This window comes from Poeciliopsis prolifica, unplaced genomic scaffold (assembly GCF_027474105.1).
Source record: "Poeciliopsis prolifica strain line A6 unplaced genomic scaffold, Auburn_PproV2 SCAFFOLD122, whole genome shotgun sequence".
In the NCBI taxonomy this organism is placed as follows: domain Eukaryota; kingdom Metazoa; phylum Chordata; class Actinopteri; order Cyprinodontiformes; family Poeciliidae; genus Poeciliopsis; species Poeciliopsis prolifica.
Window position 1 is genome coordinate 324,754 of NW_026562497.1, and position 22,992 is coordinate 347,745.

Genomic DNA, 22,992 nt, shown 5'->3' on the forward strand with positions numbered 1-22,992 from the left:
TTAATTGTCCTAAATGTTTCAACTGATTGTTTCTTTGTACATTTTGGCAGGAATGAGTTCTAGTAGCAGCAGAGTTTGACCATGTAATATTTTTGAAATACTGTGTTCCCCACAAGCCCACAGATATCTCCACACACGTCGTATTGCATCAAATTTTGCACAAACAGAGGGGGTCCACTACGATTTGGAGTAGAAAGGGCCTTGCGGTCGGTTTCATCCTCGTCCCTCACCGTAGTGACCAAGCGGCTTTGATCCTCCTCTCCACTACATGTCCCCCCATCCCTCTCCTCTTGCTCCGCTCTGAAACATAATGGATGACAGTGAGGCGGGCACAGTGCTTTGTTGCCATAGCGATGGCAAAAGAACTAATAACCTGGTGGCGAGCAGATAAGGCCGCGAACAGAGGCAGTGGATGGAGACACAATGGAGCACAAAGTGGGGGAGCATTATTACCGTCAGCATTCATCAATTCCATCATTATGTGTGAACCACAGCGACGTACCTGGAACAAAATGTCAGGAGCTGCTAAAACTGAGGATGGATTGCTGTCCTGGAGGTCCAAGGCCTCAGTCAGACCACAAATGAGCACGGATTTCTCGCTTTTTGTTCATTGAATGGATGAAATTACAATACTGACATCAAAATAGTTTCCAATGAACATTTCTCAGTTGGGGACTTTCTGAATAGTGTCTGGTTAATCTCATGCCAATCCAACAATTGTTCTATTTCCGATCTTTTTTCATGTGTTTACTGTTTACTATATATAGTAAACAATTTTATGCTGTGAGAGAAGTTGTTTCACATTTTTAGTCCAAACTAAAATTATTCCATTTCTTTTTCTTTTATAGCAATTTCATTGCAATATTTGGGCACATTTAAGTACAAGCCATCCAGAAAGTATTCACATATTTGTGTGTAAAATTCATTTTACGCAATTTGAAATAAGGTCACATCATAGCAAAATGTGGAGAGGATGAAGTGCTGTGAACACTTTCTAGGTGCCTATATTTCAGCGCTGTAGTAAAATTTTTTACATGAGGTTCTTTTTTTTTTTTTTTCAAATAAAACTGCTCAGCAGAATAAATAGCTCTGAACCTATAGCAGCACATTCTTTAAAGGGTCAGCAGAGAATGCGCTTGTCTGCTTTTGGGTAGTAGTTGAGTGATGGATGCACTTTGAGGGGCTTTCCCTTCAGAAGTCTTCTTGCTCCTCACTTGATGTTCTTGGAGCACTTCCAGGTTGATGGTGGCAAAACATTTCCAGGCTTTGATCTCTGCTCCTCGTCGTTGTGTTGGAGTTTGTGTTTCTGCACGCTGTGTAGAGCAGACGGAGGGAAAATCCTGCTTAACCTCTGCTTCCCACACTCAAAGCCTTTATTCTCTCACTTTGTGAATGAACTGCTGTTATGCTTTCGCTTTACTTTGGATCTTCCTGCATGCTTGGATATGTTTCAGATCTCAACATCCTCAGCATTTGAGCTTGCTGAAAGACCTTCAGTGAGTTGTGCTCCGGGATCAATCCCTCACATTAAGTCACAATTACTAAATGGAACAACAAAGATACATAAAAAAGACACATGCTTGTAGAGATCTATGAATAAATATAAGATGCATAATTTGTTAAGTCAGAAAAGTTCAACCTCATCATACATATTGATTCTTTCTTGGATTTTAAGCCTAAGCATTTTGAAACACCTACTCTTCATTATATTTCACTTATATTATGTTTCCTTCTCTGCCTTTGAACTGCAGTTGGTTCTAATCAGATGTCATTTATTTATTTGAACCATTCTTTTTCCAAGATCAGACAGTTACACAAGCGACTACTGTTGCTCTTTCTTTTTACACATCCTGTATAATCTATGCATAATATAATATATTCTAAAACACACGAACTTCGTGTACAGGTTTGAATTCATAAAACTGTAAAGCTTGCAAAGTTTAACAGGTAAATGTATATGCTGGTTTCTAGGTTACGTTCAGAGCTGTGGATAGTACCATTTAGAAAATAACACAAAATAGAAAGAGCTTCCAGTTAACTGTGAACAGAAATATGCATTGACTTGTTTAAAAGCATTAATTCCTCCTGTCAATCATAGGAAAAAGTACTGAATTGACAGATGTACAGAAGCTAGTCATCAACACCCTTGACAATAAGAGAAAGCCACATATCATTCTGTTTCCAGGAATATTAGAAAATTGAGTGGAACGAAGAAGTGTGGTTGGAAAAAGTGCCCCAGCAACAAGGAGAATCTTGAGAAGATTGTCAACCAAAATCCATTACAGAAGAGCCACCACAAACACATGAATATGAGCTGAACCAGAAGTATCTTATCTGGGTTGAGAGAAAAGGAACCAGACACGTTCATAGTCCTCTTCACAGATGAAAGAAAATTCTGCATTTCCTTTGGAAATCAAGGATCCAATATCAGGAGAAAGATGGAGAAGTTGTGACCAAACTTCACACTTTGGTCAGTGTGAAGTTTCTACAGTCAGTGATGATTTGGGGTGCCATGACACCCATGATAACAGACCAGCAATTCAGATGATCAACTCACCCCTGGATTCAGTACACTGAACTAAATGGTTGTTCCCATCACTAATGTGAATTGAAGAACTTCCAGAACAGACTCTCGCAGTTTAATACTGAAAAGGATTGGTACAAAAAGCCCAAAGTTCATATGACATTTGTGCCATATGAACAAGTGCTTAGAAACTTCTGATTGTATGTACAAGAAGATATTAGGGAGTTTCAGGTCATAAAGAACAACAAGTTTACTTTGGAGAGACATGTTCATGAGAATTTTCACTGTTCTCTTTACACCTGTGTGCCACTAAACTGAAGACTCAAACATCTGAAGAAAAGGTCTCTGAACTCATGAAAACATTTTTTCTATGAAACAAACCAGTCATGTTCCAAAGGGCCCTGCATTCATTAGCTATGAACAAAGATAAGAGGGTCCTTCACAGCCAGCACAAAGGAACCTTCAGCTTTATCCTTGTGGTTGTTTTCTTTCTGGTATTACTTTCACTGTCACTCTGCACTCAGCAGAGGGTAATAAAAAAAATAAAAAATCTTTCAGAAGAAAAGAGTGTTGGTGAGAGGGAAATGTCAAATATTCTCTATATGGGAGGAATTACTGAGACGATGGAGTCTATTTCTGACCTCAGAGGAGATGTGAGATGAACGTTAGCGCCAAACCGCTGATGTCACGACCCGTAATCGTCCAATCTGCCGAACAGCGAGCAGAGCGAGCGCCGAGCACTGAGCTGTTTGTTGTTGCTCAGGGTTGGAGGTCGAATGTGTGAATAATCCAGCCTTGCAAGAGCGCCAGCGTGATGGCTGATATCCAGAAGCTTCCACCTCATATCTCTCTCACACAAGCAGAAAGCAATCATTTATGAATATGTGGATTGGCAAGAGTCTAAATATGGGTTCAAACCCAAAACAGTATAATATGATTCCTCATCCAATATGGCTTTTATTTCTTCAAACCTATCCTCTCTGGTTTACCTGGTAAACCTTAAATAACCAGCTGCAGCAGCTTTTTCACTATAGAGACCGTTTGCTCATCTTTACTATTGTATATACACAAGTGCTCACCATGATATTATTTATCATAGTGAGAATCATTACAGAATCTAAACCTGTGCACCCGTTGTATACTCTTTGGTTAACTGGCCTTCATTGTCCACACATACACTGCTGCTTTGGGATATTTTTACTTTTACAGAATTTAAAACTTTTTACCAGCATTTTATAGAGAATGTCACCTACACAAAGAAACTACAGTTTTCACTCACATAGTTTTATTAAATTCAGTGTTTTTTTAATATGTAGACAAATTTGAAAAAAAAAAAAAGCCTTTTTGTTTTTGGACAACTGATTGGAATCGCATATTTTCAAGGCACATACACAATCAAGTAACTGTGCAGTTGTTTTTTAAAGCTCTACATTTGTGAAAATAACTTAAAAAAACTATCTGGCACCTTTAAAGTGGCTTCTGTCTCTTTAAGAAGCTCCTATTTTTTTCAACACTCCCACTTCAGCACATTATCAAAGCACAGCTCTTGTTTACAACGATTTGTAGGAGCATTGGACTGAGAAGTAGCTCACACGAGAAACTCAGAAGTCACAGTTCCACCAGATGTTTGCTAATAGATGTTGCCACAAGCAGAGTGGAAATGCGATCTGTGGAAATGCTGCGCGGACTCAGAGGCTGGGCGTTGTATGAGCAACCGTATGTTCACCCTTGAATGGCTGCCACAGGAGATTCAATGATTTATTAGACACGCATGAAAGAATCAAGACAAGAATATGTTTTTGATGGGACAAAACTTGTTATAACATGGTATAATTTATGTAATATTGTAACGTTATTGTAATATCTGATTTTTCATAGTAAAGAGATATGATGGAAATGCTAAACTGTAATATCGAAATTAATTGTATTGTGCATCATTATGTCCCATTCCCATAACATGTAGTTTTGGTTCTTGTTTACGTTTTATTTCATTTCAGTTTTGACTGAATTTGCCTGTTTTACTTAAGTCAATTCCCAAACCAAACATGCTTTTTTACAGTAACTTTCAACAAATTCCTGACCTGAAATTTTTGCTAGAAGAAGTTGGAATTTTTTTACCTGCACCGACTCATGTGTCGCACTTGACACTACGACTCACAGAGTGTAGATGATGCTTCTCAGAAATCACAGTAGCAACAATTATGTTCAGTGTAATCTCACTTCAGGAGGCCTTGAGGCTCATCATCAGCACTGAACAAACTGACAGCCCCGCTCAGTGGTATGCTGACTATTTTCTGAAAACACAATTTTTAAAAAAAATGGTACGCTGTTCCACCTCTCTGCCTCAGCATTTTTATTTTTTTTTTACAGCATCTCTCCGCACTGCTCTTCCTTCCATCTGTGAAAACACCTGGAAATCTCTGAAATATTTAACAACCTTTACAATGAAAAGCGAGTATTTTGTTTTTGCGAGTGTCTGAGCCAGGAACTAATGAAAAGATTCCCTGGCTTTTGCATTTGAGACGGCACTTTAAAAGCAAGAGAGAAAACGGGAGCTTTTGGTCCTGCTATTAGTATCAAAGAGGTACAGACTTTTCTTTTCTTTTCTTTCTCTCTCTCTGCTCTCATTTAGACATATCAGACGCGAATATGGTACTTACACATGTAACTATCCAAATTCAATTTTCTGTGAATATTTCTAAGTAGTGCATGCATTAAAAAACTGTATTTGCACGTACACGAGCTACGCTGAATTGCATGAAAAGAGTAACTCCTCCTGTCGAGCTTATTACCCTTATGCCTGGGCTCGAGAAGGGAGCAATTAATCATATTTTTGCTTTGGGTTAGAATACTGATTTCCTTCTCTGCACAAAGGAAATGTAATATTATCAGAGCTGGAAATTCATCCAGCAGTAGGTACAGTTTAGCTCTAAGGCTTTCTGCTCCCTGTCGAGTCGAGTGCCATAAAATGATGTGAGGGGAGCTGGAAGACCGAACGGCTGCTGCTCAGCTGGGTGCTGGAAATGAACTGTCTGTCTCTCCATCTTTTGTTAATATGTTCTGTTACCAAGGGGCATTTTCAAAATGACTCCCGGCAACTACGTTCACCTGGTTGACAGTAGCATGGGCGGAGTCCTAATGGAAACAAGCGAACGGCATAGAAAGTGGAGAATTTTGCTCCATGCATCATTAACAGATATAGGTGTATTCTCTCTTTTAAAGTTATTCATTGAGTCGTCTCCCTGCAAGTAAAATCCTTTCATTTACCTAAATAGTGTCCATGCAGCATCACAGTAAAATCTGATTCTTAAAATGTGTTATACAGGTGCTTGATAAATGAGACGATAATTGATGAGTTAGCCTATTTCATCTGAAAAAGTTAAACTGGATTAAGATATAAATTGATTACACAGAAAAAATAATGTTCTGAGTGTGCTGAATCTAAACTAAAGTTTACGAAAAGGAAAAGGTGTTGTAGCTGAAGGTGAACAAGCTATAGATGAGGGTTTCAGAGGCCAGTGGTGCTACAGATGTAGAATATGATCTTAGAGTTTTGGAGAGAACCAATATCATACACATTTAGCAAGGACTGAAAGTGGAAACAATTGGCACAGGTGCTTCCATAAAGTAGTATATGGAGTTTGTTTTCATCTTATTTCAGGACTAAAAATGTTGTGACCACAAACTAAAGTTTTTGTTCGGAAACCAACAAGACAGATAAGACAGATGCAAATGTGTGTGTATAATTAACGATTTTTGTGTTGCTTAGTCACAGATTCTCAGGGTCGTTTGTCTTTGACAGAATCAGAGCTAACTTTTTTATCCGCTGCTTTTAATTACCTCTTTAATTTGCAGTTTGATGATGAAGGCACCCGTCTGAAATTAGAGAGGAACCTTGAAAAGTTCTTACCTTTTTCCATTTCAAACTCTATTAGGAGCTTATTAAAATTCCAGTTTTCAATGGTGAATGCTTTTCAGCCATTAGTGTGATGTCACATCAACTCTCAGCAGCTTGATTATTGTGTGATGTGCCCTTGTCTCTGCTCTGCGAGCGCTCACTGAAAAGGCGCTCCGTCGCTTCAAAACAGGATATGAAAATATACAAAGCCAGGTTTTTATTCCCATGTTTATTACCTTGAGTCTGGATAAGCAGAAGATGAAAACATATAAAGCAGAAAAACAAAAAAGAAAAAAAAAATGAAGCAAAAACACCCAGCAGCATCTCTCAATTTCTCTCCCTTTTGTTCCCAGTGAAAGGCTCAGTTGTTGTTCTTCCTCTGTTGAATCGGTTTTCTGACACCCGATCATTTTTGCTTGTATCATTTCCAAAACACACGGGGAGAAAATAGCTTCACGTTCCAGGAAAAGGAAAAAAGTAGGATATGAGGTTTTTAAGTTTATTTGCAAAGTTCAAGCCAGAGCAAATTTTCAAAGAGCATCACAGAAAAGTTTAACCACAGAGAAAGAGAAACTAGCTAAATTAGTTTACACCCAGTGCTTTTCACCTGCAGGACACAAACTGTGGTTTCTACTGTGGGAACAAAGAACTTCTTTCTCAACTTGGCAGTGGAGCAATTAATGAGCAGAGGTTGACAAAAAGTGGGTTTTCAACTGCCTTAATTTACAACATTTGCATTCACGGTCCCAACTCTTTTTAACTGTTGTGTCTTATCAGCTTTTAATATGACCTAACATGTTTTATAATGCTGTGTAGCTCAAATGTACATATTGGCATGGCCTACAAATCTCAACAATTTGGCTGTTATTTATTTCATTTAGGAATCAGTCACTGTCATTAAACTGAGTCATATAAACAGCAGTTTATATGACACTGAAATTATTTGGTTTGAAAGGGAGCAAACATTTGTTTTATTTCCAGACTGTTATGATGAGGATACAATAATTATCTGAGCATGTTATAAAGGTGCAGCATCACAGAGAGGAGGACTTAGCAAGACAATGTCAAACTAAGCTGTTAAGGTAAAAAAATAAAAAGAAGTCTTACCGAAGGGCGTCCTGATACCTTTAAAATGTAGGAATACTTCTTTTAGCGTCAGTTTAAGGAGGATAGGTACATTTGTAAAATCAGCTATGACTCAGTGGTTTACATAAATATAACCATTTAGGTCAGACTGGACAGGACTTAGCAAATAAATGAAGTCCTAGCGCGTGTCTCTGCCCCCACACACCACTAGACAAAGACAGAAGATGGCTCCCCCACTGCATATTGTTCTGAACAGTGCCCACACAATGTATAATGATAATGAAGTGTATCAATGGAGTATCTCTTTAGAACTCCCACCACTTATGTCATACCAATGATTAATTTATTTTATATAGGAACACTATGCTTTAAAATGATTTGCTTTGAGAAATAATTGATTGCTGTATTATAATTAATTAATTTTCTTAATTTTTGATTTTAGTTTTAAAATATACCAATATATACATTGTAACAAGTATGTTAAGTTACTAAAGGGGGAGTATTGTGTATAGTGCCATTCCATATCACAGTCAAGTAACTATGTTACCTTCAGTTGTTATACAAATGCTGTATCAAACATAACATGAAAGAAAGTTTCCTATACCATTAGACACTTCCCCTCTTCTTAGAAGTATGTAAGAAACAACAAAGAAACACCCTTTGTGTGCTTTGCTTCTATTTAGTAATGTTCAGCTACCCTCTATCAGGCTTCTTCATTCGTCGCTTTGATATGTTTTATGTCTACATTGATGTCTTGAGAGTTTGGTATCGCAAAACAGTTTTTTATTACAAAGATCAAAGTTATATTTCTGATTCCAGTTCGATTTCTGCTCGGATGTCTCAGTTTTGAGGTTCTGCCTGAGCTCCCAAGAGAAAATTGCTTTGGGAATAAAGCACATGAACATATTCCGTAATAAGTTTTTCCTGGCTTATTGCAGGGGGAAAAATGTTCTAGTCTGATGTTTGTACACACTCTTTCTAGTGGATGGCCAAAATGTGCTGGCCATCTTCTGATTATCTGCAGCCATTTATCTTTTCTTTTGTATTTAAACAGAAGCCCTTAACTGCTTATTCTTCATTTGCCTTCTGAAATCAGAAAGGTCACAAAGAAAAAAAAAAGACATTTTCAACAAAACGATGTATTTATCCCAAAGGGATGAGATATCTGACTGCCAGTGACTGGAATGTATGTGTCTAACTCAAAGAGAAGTTAAAGGAGCACAGAAACAAATGATTCATTGATGTTAAATGTGGCTTTAGCCAGTGGCGAGTTGAAGATGAGTCGTTGCTGACCAAACATCTTTTTCAGATGCAAGCTGCACAGTGCGACCATTAAGAGCTTTATCTACGAGGAGTGAAGACCATAAACTCAGTGAGGGTTGCAGAGATTGATGTCACTGAGTTTTTTTTTTCCTTCTCTTTCTTTCCTTTTTGGTCTTTTGGTTTTTCAGCTGACAGCAGCAGTTTGTCTCCGTACTGAGGGGAGAAAGCTGGAGCAGTAATGGACCTAGCTCCCAGTCCGACTGCTGCCGGCTTACATCAACGGATCATCATGTCAGGCAGTTTCTACTCCATCAAGCTTGACTGCCAATCCAGAACAAAAACAGTTGGATGTGCCAATTAAAGTCCCTGTTTCAGCTCCTTCTGTCTTCTCACAGATGTATTGTACCTCAAAGAGAGAGCCACATTAATCCATTTAGTCACATTCCAGGGTTACACCTGGAAGAGGCAGCAAAAAAAAAAAAAAAAACCTGTGTTCCTAAGATTGGAAGAGATATTTAGATTTCTCTTTCATTCTTTACGCAATAACAGTGTCTTTATGTATTATCCACCTTTATTCGATTTACCGGATCAAAACATTCCGTTATTCTCTCTTATCCAGCTAATCTGACAATGTACACTTTTGATCAAACTTTTAACTATCTGATCAAAAGTGCTTTTAAGGTTTCTGGCGTCGTTTTGACGAGCACATGTTAAGAATTCCTTTTATGACTTTATTATTATTATTTTTTTTTTTTTATGTGAAGAACTCACGGGGTTGAAATCCTAAGGGAACAGTACAACAGTGAGAAACTGATTATGTACATCCCAACGACTTGACTGCAGGCAGTCCAACTCACAGATTTAGCCCAGCACTTCAAGAAGGAAACTCCTCTCAGGAGATGAATACGTTAATCAGTGCTGCCATTCAAACCCAAGGAGGGGTAACTTACTGAACCAGAAAGAATGGCTTTAATCAAACCACTTCATGTTACAAACATCTAGTATGGACTTACTACGTTTGCAGTTGTATGCTGCCATTAACTTTGCATTATGTCCTTCTTATAGGGAACTTTCTACAAAACATCCTGGTGGTGGCTTTATGTTTCTGCCTATAGCATGGTGCTCTTTATTATTTTTCCCCGAGAAAGTAGACCAGGCCCACCGTTTCCAGGATTTTGCTGTCTGCTTCCTGCTCTCTTAACATTTAGTATGTCACAGTGGATGTTTACTCCTGCTGGCCCTCATAAATCAAACAGGCAAACGGTGGAGGGTGGGTTTCTCACTCATCTCTGGATTTATAAGTTTAAACATCTATCATGTATCATATGATACTCTTACATCCCTTTCCGGTCCTCAGACTTATTTATGTCATCGGAGTATTGCAGCACAGCTGTAAAGCCCAACTGTATTGTTATTTGTTTACAGTGGAAACGTGTTTTGAGAAGTACATTTTAAGTCAGATTTTCTTGTGGATCATATAGATTAAGAATTTTAGTTTAGTAATGGCTGGTTGCATGAATGTTAAAATGTGTGCATGTGTGTCAACTGAAAATGCATGTTTGCTTTCCCACCTTTATTTTAAGAAGGAACCTGGAGGAAGAAAAAAAAAAACGCTATTGCTTCTAAAACAATAAATATTAAAAGCAACTTCAATTGTTTTCATGAGATCTTAAGATCTCATGAAAATGCCGACTGTATTTAAAACAGATATATTAGTTGTACAAATCTATGTTGCTTGTGTGATTGATTGCTGACAAAATACATAGATCTTTAACTAATGGAGGATCGCATCAATCAGAATTTAAGGTCTTGATATGTTTTGCATAACTGTGCACAGAAGAAAAGGTTTCTTGAATCAATCAGATCCAAGCAAATTTTCCATGCACATAATTTAATACAGTAGTCTACAATAGGTTATAATGCCAGGCATTAATCTGCTGACAATTTAAAGTCTGAGAATATAGACACATGGTTCAATCTCTAAATAAAGAAACGGGATCGCAAGTAACAGAATCTCATCTGCTGAGATGTCTAAAATAATGGTTTAATTTATTTTTTTTATTTTTTTTGACATATTATCTCTGTTAGATGTTCTTTTTTCCAAAAATTATGCCAACATGAGACTTCAACATCATAAAATATATTTTGTGAAGCCATCACAATCTGAAAACCTTTAAACCCAAATAGGACAGAGGTTTTCCTCTTTGGACAAAATCATCTACAGGAAGAAAATGTTGAGCCAGTTTTATTTTTTTATTTTTTTTATACAGAACATTAATTTAATGTTTTATAGAAAACATTAAATAACAATGGTTGGTTTTATCTTTTACAAAGATATGACCTAAAACACCATATTAAACAATTTTCTAAGAATGTTTTTCTTTGTGTGACAACATTGCAGAAACTGGAAATACCTCCAACCATAAAGCTATTCCATGTTTTTGTTACTTTTATGCTGCACAATTATGTTGGGTTTTTCAGACTTAAAGCTTTTATAATTAGTCCCTTGGGTTTTTCTATGCTATCACTGTCGCTGTTTTTATTTTTCAAAGAGTGGATTATTATGAAGAATTCCCCAAAGTGTTGGATCCATCTATAACAGAGGACCTCAAATCCAAGGCGTATGTACTGCAGCTTTTGGATGTGTCCCTTGTCCAACTCGGGCTGAATTAATTCCGCCGTTGGAGGGAATTTTTCCGGATTCCTTCTAACAACCTCATTATTAACCTAGGTGTTGACGCAGAGATATATCTAGAAGCTGCAGGACACCATTCCTCAAGGACTGGAATTGAGGACCCCTGATCTACAATCTTAACACAAAACTTTTGCTGTCACCATTTTCTGCCATCAAAGCTTTTTTGAGCTTCTTATTTCATGTGTTGAGACTCAACGTATCCAAAAAACGTGGACACTCATGTCCACGTTTTTGGGAGAACGTGTTGAACTGTCCCTACCTGAAACACACAATACATTTAAATCATGTGTTTTAATCATTAACATCGGAAGAAGAAGCTTCCTATGTGTTTGGGTATCTTGTCTCTGATGCAGCTGAGCTTTTTAAAAATAAATAGATTTACGGGACCTGACCTGTTCAACGTGGCCCTGATTATTCTGAAAACTCTCCGCTTTTCAGCTCTTGCTGTAACATAGGCCACACGAGGACACTTTTACTCCATAATAAAGCTTTTCATGCCTCATAATTGCCTCTCATTACCTCGGCATTTATCTGCCTCCCGTCTCCTTAGCGGGATAAGAATCAATCAGCGGCCGCTCGTCTTTGCGGTGCCGCTGCTGCTGCAGCCGTCGGAGGGAAAGTGGCGAGCGTTTGTGGGTCGAGGAGTGGATTAGGGACGCCACCCGGAGCTGCTGTGATGACACCATACAATCCTAATGGGCTTCTTCACGCCCTGCTCACCTAATCACCCATATCAACCGCTGTCACAGAAGAGCCAGAGCCACTTATTTATTTGATTTCTCCCACATTAAATTATATAGGATTTAGAAAACGGATTAAATTTTTACACTTGTAAGAAGCCTTAGCTACTTAATTATGGCTGAAAATAATAGTGCAATTATTTTTGCTGAGGCTGAGAATGGATTTTTATGGCCTTGGAGTATTTAGTTAATTATAATGTTTCTCTCTGAAGTCTAATTTCAGAAACTTTTCATGATGATTTGAAGGTTGTTTTTCTCACTCTGTGTGCTGTGACTATGAGGACATTGTTTTGCAGTTTGTTATTTATCAGTGCTACTGCTATCAGTGACACAGCTCATCATTCACTGGCATATTGTTCTGGCAAACAATGGGTCCGTGTTTATAGCAATACAGTACAGAAATCTGATTTCCTGATCAATTGCTTAGATGATTTCCTCTTCTGCACAATGACTAGTGATGAGATTGTGACAAGATGAGAGTGCCACAATTCATTTAAATTCATTTCAAATTCAACCTGAAAATACTTTATTGATCCCAAAGTGAACATAAATATTGCTATCACTCATATTTATCCAAGGTTCTTCAGAGTTATTGTCGATGCTAAGGACTGTGGATGGAAATAATTTCCTGTAGCTGTTTCTATTACTGAAGCTCTGAAGAGGCCTCTGACTGAAGACACTTTTTCATTATGAAGCAGTTTAAAGCAGATTATGCTCACACAATTGTTTTGACCTTATGAAAAAGCCTTCTTTGCACTATCATCTCCAGAAGATCCACATTTGTCCCCAGTACAGTACCAGACTTCTTCATCAGGCTGTTTGGTCTTTTGTGTCCCCACCTCTGATGCTTTGGCCTCAACAGATAATGCCAGGCAAGATTAAACTCTCTTGTATGTAGCAAAGCAGATGGGTAAAGGAAGTAAATATGTGGATTTTACTGCACTCTTTGTTGCATTCTTTGACCCATGTATGAATGAAAAGGTAAAAATTTTTGATTAATATTATCACTGTTGTAATTGCTCAATATGCTACTCAGGGTTTTTGGAAGAATGCTGAACTTGAGACTGAATTGAAATCTCGGCAAAGAGAAAAATATATTTAGAAAATGTAAAGTATGGGGACTTTCTGACCTGCTTGGGATCCTAAAAACTGCATTTTGACAGGAGCCAGCAGCCACTGGTCTGCTGATAGACCAATTTTCAATTGAACTATAAAGTGAGGAATTAGTTACAACCTGTTTCATTGTGCATGGTTTCCAAAATGTGCCATTTGTGCACTGTATTTAGTTAATCATACCTGAAGTTTCTACTTAGAAGTTAAGCGTTTTCCACCATTGAAATAGCGTAGGACGTGCTGTGGTGGCACAGGGGGTTAGCACGCCCCACGCTTGGAGGCCTCAGTCTTCGATGTGAACATCGCGGGTTCGACTCCCGGTCCTGATGACCCTCGCCGCATGTCTTCCCCCCTCTCCTCGCCCAACAACTCAATACAACTTTAATCTGGAGCCCGGATGTAAACACCTGCAGGGGAGTCAGACAGGCAATACAGAGGGTCTGGAATCCGATTCCATGTGTCCTGTGAATGTTGATTCAGGCTGCTTTTTCATGGGCCAGGAGGGCGCTTGTTTCCCATGAGATGCACTTGGTTGTATGGAGAGATGTTGTTGTTTGAGTTGGATACAAATCAAAGAAAAAGACCTCCAGCTCTTCTCTGACTGACAGCTTAAAGAAAGAAATAACTAAAGTGTATAGGTAGAGGAAGACACCCCCCGGCACTTCAGATTCTGGCAAGTTTTCCCACAAACTTTTCTTAATATTGTCTCACAAATTAAATCCATTCATTGATGCAGAGAAAACAAATGGGAGCGGGGTGTCTTTGTCAAAGGTAAAAACTGAAAATCTGGATCTTCTGCATTCTCGGTCATGCCTGTCACGCAGCAGCTGGAGCATCATTCTCCATCTTGTTTGTCCTGGTTATATCCCATTCTACATGGCTGATCCTTGGCACTCAGGTGAAAAGTTCCCTTCGTTAGTCACAGTTGGTTTTACTGTTCCGTAACAAGATAGAAGGACAGGAGGAAGACTGGCTTCACTGAAAAAGACTGAGATTCCCATGATTGCGAAAAACATGTTCCCTGGAGAGGCCTTCCTAATAATGTCATTTATTAGATTATCAGACTTAGAATTTATATTAAATACAGTACATTTGACTACAATTATTTGAGTACTGAAATTAATTAGATGTAAAAGATCTGGTTGTGTCACACTAATTAAAAAAAACTCCCCTTTCGGCTTAAAATGTTAAATTTCAAGGATAAGATGTGACTACAGTTACTTTAAGAAGCATTTTAGTGACTTATCTGAAAGTTTTTTTTTTTTTTTTTTTTTTTTTTTAATCATACCACATTTAGCTGCAATAATTTTTAGAAACAAGAATTTGGTAAAGAAATCAAGATTTCATGTGGATTTTCTAATAATTAGTCCTCAGGCAGGATTAAAACTATTTAATCAAATCCAGTTGAAACCATAAGTTAGCATACACCAAGAAAAGATGCATACACTTTCCTCAATATCTGCAGAAAAAAACAACTTTTATTGTTTTATGTCAGAATGACCAAAATTAGTTCAATTTGCAAAATACCACAACAATGAGACAAATAATATGTCAGAGATTTTAATATTAATTTTTCCAAAACTGAAGCTAATAATGATTAGCTTCTATTGAATGCGAAAGATGGAATGATTTCTATCTTTTTGAACTACTAGGTAAAGCCAAGATGATGTCATGGCTTTTGAAAATTTCTGACACATTTGAAGTAATCAGAGGACCACCTGTGGATATATTTTAAGGTCATGTGTCGAAAACACAAGGGCACTTTGTAGTTGGACACAATAAAAAAAAATTAAAAAACATCAGCAAGGTGCAAGATAAGTTTCCCCTTAGGGGTGATAAAGCTTACTTGACTTTACTTGAATTGTGGCACTGCACATGTCTGGTTCATCCTTGGAAATAATCTTCAGATGCTAGAAGGTTTTGTGTTCATCTGCTCAAACTATTTTACACAAGTATAGATATGATAGGAACACCCAATCATCAGTCCGCTAAAGAGGAAAATGATTTCTGTGTCTTACTTGAAAGTCAATGCAGTGTTTGTTTTCTCGTGTTACCTCATAGATAAATGTTCAAGATAGGGAACGCTGCAGATAACACTGCACTGTTTTGTTTTTTTTAAAAAGCAATCATCAGTGTTGTTCTTTTTCTCTGCTCATGATCTGATACACATTACTGATTTACCACTCTTTGTTTGGTCAACCAGATTGGGAGGTGTGAATTTACCCTTAAGTTGAGAAAGGAAGATTTTGAAAGAGTTTTTCGTGTGTGTTCCATTCACTTCATTGAATTCAGCTGCCCCACAGCAAGATACTGCAACCACTCAGAGCAGTTAGTACGGTGTTCTCAAATCGACAGTCTTACTGTGGTTACTTAAATAAATAAATACTTTCTGCCTCTGTAGCTAAAATGCTCAATCTTTATCTTGTCTGTTCTCAAAAATGCCCTTGGCTTGTCCATGTGAATAATATTCAGTCAACTATAATAGTGTTTATTTTGAACAGGATTTTGTCTTGTTTGGTGACAAACATCTCTGTGGAGATGTAAAGAAATGCTTCACTGTGGACTGTTATTTTCTTTTTAGATAATGTCACATTTGATTTGTGTGAGAATTTTAAAAGATTCATGGGGAACAAAGTTCTGCAAAGCAAAATTGGAAGGAATTTGCATATTCTATCATATAGAATATAATTGAATCATTCAAGCAACTGGGAGGAATTACAGAGCATGCCTAAGGTAGATACCCATGATTTCTAATCTCTTTAGATGGCACTGCATCAAGAACCCTCATTCATCGATAATTGAAAGAACCACTTGGGCAAAGGACTAACAGAACAGAACCCTTGTATTAACCTCATCCACTTACCCTGGCTCAGTGGCAGCTGGGATACACCAACACATTTTACAGCCAAACATTACAGCCTTGCTAAAATCTCAGATATTATAGTGTAAAAAAATACATTTATAGATAATTTCAAAACTTTTTCCTGAAATAATACTTTTGTATAATTCCATTAAAAAGACATTTAGAAGAGGTAAAAGTATAAAATAAAAAGTTTGACTAATCTGACAAACTTTACTGACTTTCTCTTATATATTTTTTTGGTTTCAAAATCCTAACATTTGAGGGTCCCAATAATTGAGCTCCTCTCCTGTTGCTCTTATTGTCTTCAGTCCTTATCACCACACCTTCATTGTGGCAGCTTCCATTCAGTGGTCTACATCTCACTCAATCTAAAATCATGTCTCTTACATATGACTTACTCCTTCTAATTATGTAGAAACTAATTAAAACAGGACATTACAATTCTAAGGAGACACAAACTTGGCAGAGAAGCATGCAACGTCCGATCTCTTTTTGTGTGGTCGCGTTCCTGTCAGGTGGACCCATATTTTTTCTTAGTCGTTTACGGTAATTTATTGTCTTCGTTTCCATGTGATGGTAGCCTACTATATGAGCAATTTGTACAGCAGGTACAGAAAGCCACAAGTGTCACAATTTAGTCATTTAAAATCCTTAAAAGTAATATTATGTTACATGTTTTTAAACTGGAGATGCATACATCAAATCAGTTAACAAATTTTTATTTTAAATAAATAATACATATATTATAATTTTTTAAATTATTGATAGTTCTTGTGATTATATGTAATTTACCTCTTGGTCTTTTGCTTGCAAAACATAATAAATGTATCTTTCCACATTACTGAAGACTCTGCAGAGAAATAAATATAAAAGGCTGATTGGACTTCAGCTGAGTTTCTGTGCATAACCAATCAGATGTTTGGGTTTTTCTTCAGTGGGATATAGCAGCTATTTAAGTTATGTCATTGTATACTGTAGTGGGGAGGTCATTAGTTATTGTTCTAAGAAGAATTACAATACCAAAATATGGAGCAGAATGGAGGGGGCTAATGGAAGAGTAAGGGGGAAAATTAATCATGTAAATATTAAATAACTGTTTCTACACCTCATCTCAGATTATCCGGTCCTGAGACCAGGCAAGGCTGTCAGCTGCCTGATCCCATAATACACAGCTATAACCTGAGAACAAGGTTTGTTATCATACCAATAGTCTACCTGCTGATCAGCTATATTGTGTCAGTGGATTCTCTTTCTAGTGGAGTCATTGTGTCTCTCCACCAGGTGCCAGGTTCCCTCTGGTGTTCACAGGCAAACGTCAACTAAGGGTGCAGGGAAGTTTGGTGTTAATCCTTCTGTGTGTCCCAAACTGATCTGATGCCATGGCGTCACAGAGGGCTTCAGCCACGCATAAACAATGAAAATTGAAGCATGATGTATTTAGGCATGCTAGTGTGTGAGATTATTAGGTCATTATCTTTGTTTGAAATGTGTCCCTGCTTTGTCAAATAGAAAAACAATCAGCCTACAAATTCACACTAAGGCTTAAAACTGTGAGGAAAATAATTATGTTGTAATTGAAAAAAAAGACACACACACACACACACCCACACACCCACACACACACCTACACACACACACACACACACACCCACACACACACACACACATACACATATATATATATATATATATATATATATATATAGATCTATATCTATATATCTATATATAGATCTATATATATATATATATATATATATAGATCTATATATAGATATATAGATATATAGATATAGATCCATATATATATATATTCTTGTGTTTATCTTGTAAGTTTTGATCAAGATCCTTTTAGAAGGTTAAAAGGAAAGCACTAATATGATAGGAAAATTGTTTCCAGGTATCCTCCATTTCAGACATTTTCCAACCCTCGGTTGTCAGGTGAGTTTAGATTTTGGATGACTTGGTAACAGTCCACTTCTCCACATCCTGAATATGAACATCAGCCTGAAAGTCAGAAAGAAAACCTGAACAAGGAGAAGGTGGGCTGCGTTCAGCATCCCCTCCTGTTTTTTTTGTTGTTGTTATGAAATGGGGGTTGAGGACTAGTTTAGCAGCAGCTCATCATTCTGTAAGTGTGGATTGGTTAAAACACTATTAGACCTCTGAGGGGGAAACAGGATGTATCAATCTACAGAAACAGGGTCGCTGCAGCCAAGTGATGGGACCGGTGGCCCGAACCCGTTGACAGGTCAATTATTCCTTTAGTTGAATTACAGCATATAATATCATCCCCAGCAGAGGGAGCCGAGATAGAAACACCCTGCGGATAAAATCTGACACTTGCTGTATATTGACTCAACACCCCTGCACTGTTTCCAAATGGTAAAATCAAAGTTCACTCTTGGATATACCATCTGACACCATGTTGCTGCCTGTGACGAATAGCCACTGAGAACTCATGATTTAGTTCCTTTATTTCATAGAATTGGACTTACAACAAAGAGGTGACTGGTCTGCAGAACTGCTTCAGGTCTGAGGGTCAAAGGTTGTGAGGAGTTATTCAGAAGAAAAAAATTGTTTACAAGTAACAGATAGGTTAGAACTTCCAGTAAATTCAGGTGTACAAGAGTAGAAACAGCAATCCTCCCACAGGCTATTAAGTTCACTCTTAAGTTAATACTACTGATACAAAGAAGAATTGAATAAATAAATGAATGAAACATGTTTTATCACATGTGAATTGTATACTTTTGCCTAAATGTTGCTGATTTTTATAGCTGTGCCTTTTTCTAAAAGTCCAGTCTTTCATCGTTTTAAGATTTATAACTCAGATCATAGATCTGAAAGGGAAACCTAGAAATAACTTTCTACAGCAACAGTTTACTGCTCATCCTGCGAGGGTCCAATGATGTTCCCAGGTTAAAAAAGATGTGTAGTACCTCCAATGAGTTCTGGCTTTGCCATGGAGTCTCCTCTGTGTGATGTTCCCGGAAACACTCTAAAGTTTGTGAAAGTAAACTGTCCAGACACTTTGAGAAAACTCACTGTCTGTTGTCTAATCTATTCCCACCTACAGTCTAAGGAGTTGAGCTTGGTTTCTCAGGTGAAGAGGAGCTGCAGGCACCCATATAGGGCCCAGATGGGAGACGAGCTGCTGACCAACGAGTGCACAGATGCTTCGGGCAGGAGTATTATTGTCTGACTTTGACATTACTGAAATAACTTTTTCTCATGCCCCCAAAACAGCCCTGATGAAAAGTGCTTTTGGAAGTCTTGTAAACAGATTTGTTTATGTTCAAAATATCTAAACAAAATTCTCTACATTGAATTTTCTGTGGCACAGTGTTTCTCAGATCTGTCCTGAAAAACGAAGAAAGGATGGAAAGTCACAGTAAAGCATGCGCTTTAAGATCAGGTCCTCGTTGAGTTGTTATTGTCAGGCCTCTGAAGAACATAATGACCAGCAGTTAAGGTGCTTCACTCCATTGGATCCATCTGAATCCTGAGGACACAAGTTGGGAAGCACTTTTACAACACTGTTCTTTAGTCTGAATGCTGTCAGACTGCTTTTCCCAAAGGACAAAAGAATATATAATGACATATGTGTAAATATACTCATTACCTGGGGCCAAACATGCAGACTGTTACAGAAACGAGCTACGGTAATCTGATTTTATGCATCTCCGACCTGACACACTGCATCTCAAGCCTTTTTAAAAGTAGCGAAGAAGAAAAAAAAAACTCATGCTTCACTGACCCATTTATGTTTTAATGCAGTTATTCCCCACCGTCATGGTCACATATGAAGATTAATGGCATAAAATATAGTGGAAAAAGAGGAAGTTATAAAGCCAACTACAATAAGTGTGTGTTTGTGTTTACGACACGCAATAAAACAGATCCTGTCGCCAAAACACTTTTCTTTATTGGTATGCATGATAACAACTCTTGTTTAAACACAACAAAAATTGTAGGGTGTTGAACTAAAACTGGTATCTCATGGCTTAAATCATTGCAAGAAATGGTCACATTCAACTAAAGCAGCATTATGTTAAAGTTTAGACACTGGAATGTAAATATGTTATATTTATGTATCAGAATCTGGATGAAAACAAAAACCTTCACAACTTTGGAGGAGTAAATCAAACTCTGTTAGCACCATGGCTTGTAAACAGACATATACTGACTGAGTGCAAACTTTAATTTTATTGAGCTTTCATGAATTACAACCATATCAAAGTAATAGATAATTGTAAAAAGTGGAAGAAATAATAATGCATGTTTTTTTTCACAGATTAAAGTGTGACATGTTTACTCAGGGGTAGTCCTGCAGGAGAAGTATCAAAGTGCAGACATGAACTCAAAAGCACCGTAACGATAAAATAATCTATTAAAGAAAGATCACAAAGTCAACTCAAGAACACAGAGACCATGATATAAAACCAGTGTGAAAACAACAGAAAAAACTGGCATGGAACGATCAGAACCAATTGATAACATGGAAACCAGGTGAGCCCAATCAGTCTGGCCCAATGACTAACAGAATCCACACTGAAACACTGGAGGGTGGCCCATTGACTGCAGAAACACACAGAAGAGCTCTGAAATATGGACCAGAAACCTGAATACTGCTGGAACCGACAAATGAGTCTTGTAGAACCGACCTGAAAACCATTGAAGAAACTCATGAAGGATTTAGGAAAATTATATCACAAATTATTAAGATTATTATTTTTTAGCAGAGTTGGGGAGGATGACCAGCTGTTGAAGCTCGGGTCAAATGGAACCATCTTCTGGGAGAGAAAACAGGGGTACTCAGTGTGTGTTTATGTCGAATCTAAATGAGCTTGTTCCCACAAGAGGCAGTGCTGTGCCAATTTTTCCTTTTGGGAAAACGTTCAGAAAAACTTGGAAGGACAGAAGATGGAGGGAGGGAGATGAAAGGAGAGCAATTTTGCCTTCTTGTAGCCACTGAATCATCAAAGAGAGAGACTTTGTGTTGAAGCAGTTTGTCTGGAAACAGCAGAAGTGCACTCTTTGCTCTTATTACTGTAATGGGAAGAAATGATGCACAGACACTGACCCTCTCCCCCCAAGAGACCCTGTGTTTCCCACAATTCTCTGAAGGATCCATTCTGACTCACAGCAGCCCAAATCTCCTGAACTCTGGGGTCCCATTGTGGGTGGGAAAACAAAATAAGGGAGAACTCTTCCTCTGGGGACACAGCTGTGGACCTAGCAGGAGCAGCTGGGGACAGATTAACACTGGTTGTTACCATAATTATTATTATTGGACACACAGAGCTGCTTCTCTTCCAGGGTGACATTCTTATTGTGGAGTCTGTCCCGGTAGCTGATCATCACTATTCATCTGATGTCCTAAGAAGACTTCTTCTATCTGTTATACATCTAAAAATTTATATCAACCCATGTTAAAAGAAAATGGTATTCACAATGAGATAATCGGTCAACCAGTTTTGGCTGACTAGAGAGACTGGAAAGACCAGATGTGGGAGGATAAAGAGAAAAGAAAATGTTTCTTCACTTATGCCAAGGTTTATTGTAAAAACATAAACAAAATGAAATCCGGGCACTACATGACTGACTTAATGTGAAGTTTTTTTTTGTGTTTTTGTCAGAAAAACACATCAAAAGTATTTTTTTTTTTTATGAAATAGATCAGCTTTCTGCTGACGTTTGTCTAAAGTCTTTAGGAAGACACATTTTAATCTCACTGTCAGACATTAATCCTGATTTAACCTTTTCTTAATTATGTAATTATGATTTTGAATGTTAAAATATCAAAATGATGTCATGGCTTTGCAAGCTTCTGATTTCCAGTATTTGAGTTAAATAGAAACACTTGTACTATTGTATTGTACAGCATTTCCATGCTTTCTTTTGTAACATTTTGGAAAAGTGAAAATAAATATGTCGGAAAGAGATTCATGAATTTCTCAAAGTTTGGTTGAGATTTGTGTGGACAATGAGTTTTGTCCACACAAACAAGAAATCTTACTTTATATATATATATATATATATATATATATATATATATATATATATATATATATATATATATATATATATATATATATATATATATAGATATATAGATAGATAGATAGATAGATAGATAGATAGATAGATAGATAGATAGATAGATAGATAGATAGATAGATAGATAGATAGATAGATAGATAGATGATGAATGACGGTATTACAAATTTCTCAAATTAAAGTAACGATTGAATCAAAATGACAAACTCAATGTAAAACGTCCCACCGTCATTGTAAATGTTACTGAATTTCAGGTGGACCTCTTTTTTTTTCCCCCACTGCTTCTTGTGGTGAAAATAGCCTCAGAGTTACTTTCAAGTGGTGTTACCTGAAGAAAGGTGCTCCTGTGTCCTTTCAGGCAGCACAGTAATGAGAAAGCATCATTTCATTAAGGGTGATGCACGTCTCACTTCCTGCTCCACAGCATCACAAACATTTGCCTCGGGCTTCAGAAACCACTCTGTCCATTTATAAAGCTCTTCCCACCACCTGCCCTGCCGCCTCTGACATTTGGATTGGAGATAACTTTTATTATTGTGGCAAACATGATGCGTTAAGGGTAAATATTGCAGGATGAGGTTGCAGAGGGAGCAGCTTGTTTTATAAAGTGAAGCCTGGAGGTGTTTCTGCACTTCACAAAAAGCAAGGCATCTTCAAAAGAGAAGCTTTTCAAACTTTTAAAAGCAGTAGCAGTGACATTAATTTGTAATAATGTGTATTAATGTTTTGGTGTGTGTAAAAGCGTAA